This window comes from Myotis brandtii, unplaced genomic scaffold (genome assembly GCF_000412655.1).
Source record: "Myotis brandtii unplaced genomic scaffold, ASM41265v1 scaffold970, whole genome shotgun sequence".
Classification (NCBI taxonomy): Eukaryota; Metazoa; Chordata; class Mammalia; order Chiroptera; family Vespertilionidae; genus Myotis; species Myotis brandtii.
The window spans coordinates 165,160-172,847 of NW_005372021.1; the positions used below are offsets into that span (position 1 = coordinate 165,160).

Here is a 7,688-nt window from a genome sequence, read left to right on the forward strand (position 1 = left end):
GCTTCAGCTGCGTGGCTGCCAGCCGCCATCTTGGTTGGCAGTTAATTTGCATATCACCCTGATTAGCCAATGGGAAACATAGCAGAGGTATGGTTAATTACCATGTTTGTCTATTATTAGATAGGATGTTAGAGTTCTTTATAGGATCTGGATATTAAACCATTGTCGGATGTATGATTTGAAAATATTTTCTCTTATACTGTAGTGTGCAAAAGACTTAATTATTAACAGGTAATTTTCTTCAGTGCTATAAGTTCAAATTTTCTGTATCTTCTTGAGTTTACCTTATTTTCTATAAGAATGTATTTTTATCAATTTTAAAAATATATTTTCATAAGGTTGATAATATTCTCTGAAGATAGCTTTAATGCTTGCTATATCTGTTGCAAAGACTTTGTATCATTCTTATGATTTTTCATTTGTACACTTTTTTTTTTTTAGTAACACATTCTTGGTTTTAGAAATCTTCCTTTGTGTCTTTGTTTTTCATTTCATTATTTTCTGCTCTTAGTTATATAATTTCTTTCATTCACTTTAAGTACTGTTTTTCTTCTACTCTCTTAATTTGAATACTTAACCCATTATTGTTAAGCACTCTTATTTATAGTAAATATATTTCAAGGTTTAAAGTATATTCACATGTACTGTTTTAGCAACATCCTGAAATTATTATATGCACTATTTTTACTGTCTCAGCCAAAATATTTTGTCACTTCCTTTTTTTAAAAAATGTTTATATTGAATTCAGGGAGAGGGAGAGGGAGAGAGAGATAGAAACATCAATGATGAGAGAGAATCATTAATCAGCCGCCTCCTGCACACTCCCCACTGGGGATTGACCCTGCAGCCGGGCCATGTGCCCTGACTAGGAATCAACTGTGACCTTCTGGTTCATGGTTCAACACTCAAGCACTGAGCTATACCACTGGGCTGTTTTGTCATTTCCAATGTAACTTTCCCTTAAGACCATAAATTACTTAGGACTGCAGTTCTTAATATGCAAACATAGAGGTTTTAAAAAAGATTGTTATGTTTTGTTTGCTGTTGATTACTAATTTATTTTAGTTGGGTTAAAAAAGATAGTCTACATAACATCAGTTCTTTGATAGTTGTTGAAATATCTTTTGTGACCTAGTATATAGACAATTTGGAAGAATCCAGTGTTAAAAAGACTACATATTCTCTTTTGGGGTATAGAGTTTTTTAGGCAAGCAATTAGATCAAGTTTCTTTTGTCATTCAAAAATGTTATAACTTTACTAATTTTTTTATGTGCTTGATATGTCAATTCTTGATAGAATTGTTTAAAATTTTTTGGTTTAAAAATAATTTTTGATTTGCAAAATTTACCTTAAAATCTGACAGATGTTGCTTAATAAAAATTTCAGGTTGTATTTTGTAGGTTAATATTTATCATTTTCATATCTTCTCGATAGGTTGTTTCTTTTATTATAATATTATATTATTTCCTTTAATTTCTAGCAATGATTGTGCCTTTAATTTAATTTTACATTATTTTATTATAGCAACTTTAGTTTTGTTAATAAATATCTAGAATATCTTTTTTCATACTTTTATTTTTTGTGTGGCTTTATTTATTACTAGAGGCCCAATGCACGAAATTTGTGCAAGGGGCTTAGTCCTCTCATGCGCGGCTTCGACCAGAAGGTCGTCCGGAAGGTAATACGGATGGTCGTTCCACTGTTCGGCCATTCAGTTGATTTGCATATTACGCTTTTATTATTATAGATGTGCGAGTTATAGCAGCATATTCGTCCTATAATTTTTTCTAAGATCCCAATATTATCATCTCTTTTTTATTAGATAAAATTATTGTTTTTACATTTATCATTATTGATATTTGGACTAATTTCTTCCACCAGATTTTCAATTGCATTTCAAATTCTTTACTTTTGTTTCTCTTTTTCTGCTTCTTTACTCTTTTCTTGATATCTAATGGATTGATAACATTTTAAAACTTTTCCTTTTCTCTGCACTTTTTGTTTCCAAGTAATATATTTTTATACTTTAATGGTTAGCCTTATATTTTAAACTTTTATATTTAGCCAAGAAGTTTACTAATAAATTTATAGTTTGTCAGCATTTATATTCTATTCCTGAACATGACAATCTTTATTTGTCCTTTAATTATCTATGATTATAAACTGCTCCCCCTTTAGATCTTGTCATTTTTCTTTAGTGTGTGGGTTTTATAAAATTAGTATATTTTTGGTTTAACTGATTTTAAACCAGAAATATACTAATTTTATGGTTTTTAACTTACTAAATTTATCAATGTATTTCATTATTGTCTGTGTTCCCCAATGTTTATTTTAACTTTTACTTTCCTTGTAGGTTTTCTTTTCTCTTTCTCCTCCTCCTCCTTCTTTTTCTTCTTCTTCTTCCTCTTCTTCTTGTCAAACAACCTGTTTATTTGGGTTTAGAATTGAGTATTGCAGAACTCTGTCCTGACAGGCCAATGTCTACCTCTCCTATCCCTGTGTCACTGTGACCAGCAATTCCAAGGGTAGCCTCAGGGCCAACAGTGGCACCTGGGCCCTACTTTTCTTAATGTTTTACTTTTTTCTTTATTGCTTAGTCATATCCTAATGTACAGTCATAATTCAGTAATAGTTAGGAGAGAAGTGTAAATAACCCTCTTAATTTTTGCATTTCTGAAGTTGTCTTTATTTTGCCTTCACAACTGAAGTTGCAACTGAAGCCTGTTGTCAGTCTAAATTAAATTTTTTTGAAAGTCCAATTAAAAATGTGTCCAGGCCTCTCAATTATCTTTCATATATTTTAACAATTTTTTCATGTTTTTAAAGTCTCCTTATTTTAATGTTGTGCATTGTGGATGAATTCCTCAGTCTACTATCTACTATTTTACTAATTTTTAATTGTGTTCAGTCTAGATTTTACTCCATTTACTAAGATTAAAAAATAAATATTTTTTCATATTTAAGGTATCTATTTTATCCTTGTTCAGAGTCATTCATTTTAATCAAACTGTTTGTAGCATTATTCTATCCAGAGTAAATGCATATTGATTTTTGCTTACCTTTTGTTTTCACTAATAATCTTCATGTGTTTTATAATTCTGGTTTTCAAGCCCTTTTTGAATGAGAATCGTTTCTTTCCATCTCTCTAACAGCTTGCAAGTTCCTTCACCTGAGTTCCTGAACCCTCTCTCAGAACTAGGTCTCAAATGGCATTTTGGCATTCATTTTTGTGTGGCTAGGATTGCAATATAACTTGCAATTTTGTTGTTGTGTCTATAACCCCAACTATTCACAGGGACCTGCAACTCTATTTAAGATATACCCTTAGGCTGCTATTGAACAATATTATTTTCAGCCTCCTTTTACAAATACAGCAGCCCCTCCCTAGTCCTTGGCATTAAGTAGTAAACCTGGCTCAGGCTTTCTATAATTTTCTGTGGAACACATTTTGTTCCTATACCTTGCAGAGCCAAATGCCTCATTCCCAGTGGTCACTTGTAATCACAGTATTCAACAGCCTTTGGCTTGAACCCTTCTTAGTGCTTTGCAGGTAGGTTCTGTTTCTGATCAGCAGAAATGTTTATTTCTATTTTGTGTGTGAACACTATGAATACATAATTTTAAAAATATGCATACATATAACGTGTATGCACATGTGTGTATACAGACATATATATCTATGTGAATACATATATTTATATATGCAATATATGTTTATATATGTGCAACATATATTTTCAAATAAATAATTTAAATACATAAATACATTAACAATCTATATAATGTGTTTGAAGTAAAAGGATTTTATAAATCATTAGTATACACTTAAATTACATTTAATTTATTTTTAATAATTTGGTTCATGTTTAAACATAAAGAAAAAGTACAAATATTAGCTTATACTTATGACTTGACCCAATATAGGGCATCAATTTTTAAAAGTATTACAGATAAAACTAGTATTTGCTTAAACTATGGTCCAGGCTGATTTCTCTTCCCCCATTGTAACAGCAGCCACTATCATGGGCTTCATGTGTGTACACCCAGTCCACATATAAATGCATTCATAAAAAATATGGTTTTATATTCTGTTTTTACATGTACTCTGCTGACTTGCTTCTTGTCATTTCACACTTAATTTTATGTTTTAGATAGTCATCCTTACTGATTCTTATCAGCATGATTACTTTAAAATTCATTACTTTGAACCACCATATGGATAAAATTTGATTATTTCTCTTTATATTATTTATTTAAAATATTTTTGTTGATTTCAGAGAGGAAGGAAAAGGGAGAGAGAGACAGAAAATCAATGATAAGAGAGAATCATAGATCAGCTGCTTCCTTCACATCCCCTACTGGGGATCTAGGCTGCAACCTGGGCATGTGCCCTGACCAGGTATCGAACCATGACCTGGTTGATGGGTTGATGCTCAACCATTGAGCAACACAGGCTGGGCTTTACATTTTTTATTTTTAAATATTTTATTATTACAACACTACTATAATTAATATTGTTGTACTTGTCCCCTTATGTGTATATTTCTAGTTTCTCTAGGACATATACCTTGAATATCTGGGTTGTAGATTATGTATACTTGTAATTTTAGAATGAGCTGTCCAAAATGGTAATAAAAATTTACCTTCTCACTAGTGGTATCTGAATGGATCATATTTCCAATATTTTCCCCAGCACAGTATTGTTAGACTTTTAAATGTTGCCAATGCTATTGTGAAACAAACAAACAAACACATTACTTGGTTTTGTTTGCATTTCTCTGATTATAATTGAGACAAGCATTTTTTTCAAATGTTGATGATACATTTGGATTTTCTCTTCTGTGAAGTGATCACTGATATTCTTTAACCAATTTCTGTTGGATTCTTTGCTTTGCCTATCCATGTATATATTATAATATCCTATTTAATAAAAGAGCAATATGCAAATTGACCATTACTCCAACTCACAAGATGGCCGCCCCCATGTGGACACAAGATGGCTGGTGGGATTGGGCCTAAATGGGCAGTCAGACATTCCCCGAGGGGTTCCAGATTGGAGAAGATGCAGGCTGGGCTGAGGGACACCCCCGCCCCCCGTGCACGAATTCGTGCACTGGACCTCTAGTATATGTATAATATATATCATTTTTTCTCTCAACTATTCCTGAAGTTAATTCTTTCTTATATGTCTTGCAAATATTTCATCCATGTATATTGCTTGCTAAATTTTTGTGTGCTTATCACAATTCTGAATACAAAACTGATACTTCCTGGGCTGGTGTGGATCAGTGGTTGAGCATAGACCCATGAAGCAAGACGTTACTTGTTTGATTCTCATCAGGGCACATGCTCAAGTTGTGTTCTCAATCTCAATATAAAGCATGCAGGAGGCAGCCAATCAATGTTTCTCTCTCATTGATGTTTCTATCTCTTTATCCCTCTCCCTAGCTCTCTCTCTAAAAATCAACAACAACAAAACAACAACAACAAAAACAACATAAAAAACCCCTGATACTCATTATATTGTCTTTTTAGTTAAGAAGTGATATGATGGGTAGTTTTAGTGAGATATGTGTCCAGACTAGATAGAACTAGGCATAGAGGAAAGTGTAAAGGAGGTTGCTCACTAATTCAGACATGAACTGATGAAGTTACTTTTTATTTTTATTTTTTTGATGAAGTTATTGATATGGGTGGTGGTAATGGGTGTGAAGAAGGATCAAATTTAAAAACATTTTAGAGGAAGAATGGAAATCACTAAAAATGGAGACATTAAGTACATTTCAAAATGTGTGTTTTAGGAATCTTAGTAGTTGATAATAAGAGTAAATAATTACTAACACTCCATATTTCTCAAGTTCCAGAATATTTGTATGTATATATACTGCCTAAAATGGTAATGCAAGTCTTAAAGACAGCTATTGTTACAAATTCAGATTGGAATATGGTATACATGCTCACAGGTTTGGTAGTTGGTATGGAAAAGAACTGGACATTGAAGCATTTAGATGAAATTATGGTGCTAGTAATAGAGAAAGAAAAGAAAGAATTTGTGGCCTCAGAAAATGAGGCAGAGATAGGATATCTAAGTCTCAGAAGTAAGAGAGGAACTAGGAAAATAGTACAAATGTGCTCCAACGGCATCCTGTGCTCATCTCTATTTGCACTTAGTTCTTACTATACCCTCTCACTGTACCTCTTGCTATACTATAGTTAAATGTAACAAATGAAGCTAAACTGTCTCCCCTTTTAGAAAAATCCCCTCTTTGCTCTTATGTAGTACTGTGCTTGGAACATATTCTTCATTTGACAAATGTAGGTGAAACATAGAAATGAAGAGAAGAAATGGAGGAAAGGAAGAAAGAGAGAAAGGGCTTAATAGTGTCGAAAGTCTTTATTTAATTTTTGTGTTTATGTACTACCTTGATCCAGAAAGAATTTAGAGTAACATAGAGTTGACTATTATAACACTAAAGAGAATAAAAAAGGAGGAACATAGACATAGATAATGTAGCAGTGAAATTTATGATTTTAAGAGACAGGGAGTTTCTAAAATAAAAATATATGTATATTATACATTCCTAGAAAGGAATGCATGCATAACAATTATCACATTTTTATCAAAACCAATAAAATATAGAAATAAATTTAATAAAAGTGAGACATCTATATAATGAATAAAAGACTCAGCTGAAGGAAATAGAAGAAATAAATAAATTTGTTAATAAATCAGAAGAACTAATATTGTTAAAGTGTCCATGCTACCCAAAACCATCTACAGATCCAGTGCCATTCCCATCAAAATATGAAATATAGATATGGAAGAAACTATATAGAAGAAACTATTCTAAAATTTGTGTGGAACCACAAAGGATTCTGAGCAAAAAGAACAAAGCTGGAGGTATTATATGTCCTGATTTCAAACTATACTACAAAGTCATAGAAATAAAAACAGTATGGTATTGGCACAAAAATAGACACAGAGCCCAGTGGAACCAAGACTACCCAATGTGGAAAGGAGAGTATTGTCAACAAATGGTAATGGGAAAGTGGAGAAACACATACAAAACAATGAAATTGGACCCCTATCTCACTAACAATTTCACTCAGAATGTATTAAAGACTTAAATAGAAGAACTGACACTCTAAAACTCCTAAAGAAAGCAAGGGCAGAAACTTTTCTACATTGGTGTTGGCAATGAGTTTTTTTTGGACATGACAACAAAAGCACAAAAAAACAAAAGCAAAACTTAACAAATGGGACAACATTGGATTCAAAAGCTTATGTACAGCAAAATAAATAATTAACAAAATGAAAAGACAAACTAAAGAATGGGGAAAACTTTAAAAAATATTTTTATTGATTTCAGAGAGGAAGCAAGATGTAGAGATAGAAACATCAATGACGAGAATCATTGATTGGCTGCCTCCTGTATGCCCCCTACTGGGGATTGAGCTCTCATCCTGGGCATGTACCCTTGACCAGAATTGAACCTGGGACCTTTCAGTCTATCCACTGAGCCAAGCCAGCTAGGGGGAGGCAAACTTTTTTGTAAGCCATCTATCTATATATATAAAAAGCCAGTGACTGTAACGCCAGAATGACTGGTCGCTATGATGCCCGCTGTGGCCAGATAACCAGCCTGATCCAGGGGTGGGGTCGACTGGCCAACCTCCCTCGGCCCCT

At 32.7% G+C, this 7,688-nt stretch overlaps 1 pseudogene; it reads left to right on the forward strand.

Moving 5' to 3' along the window:
* Nucleotides 1–7,688, forward strand: part of LOC102252986 — a 48,812-nt pseudogene that overhangs the window by 37,184 nt on the left and 3,940 nt on the right.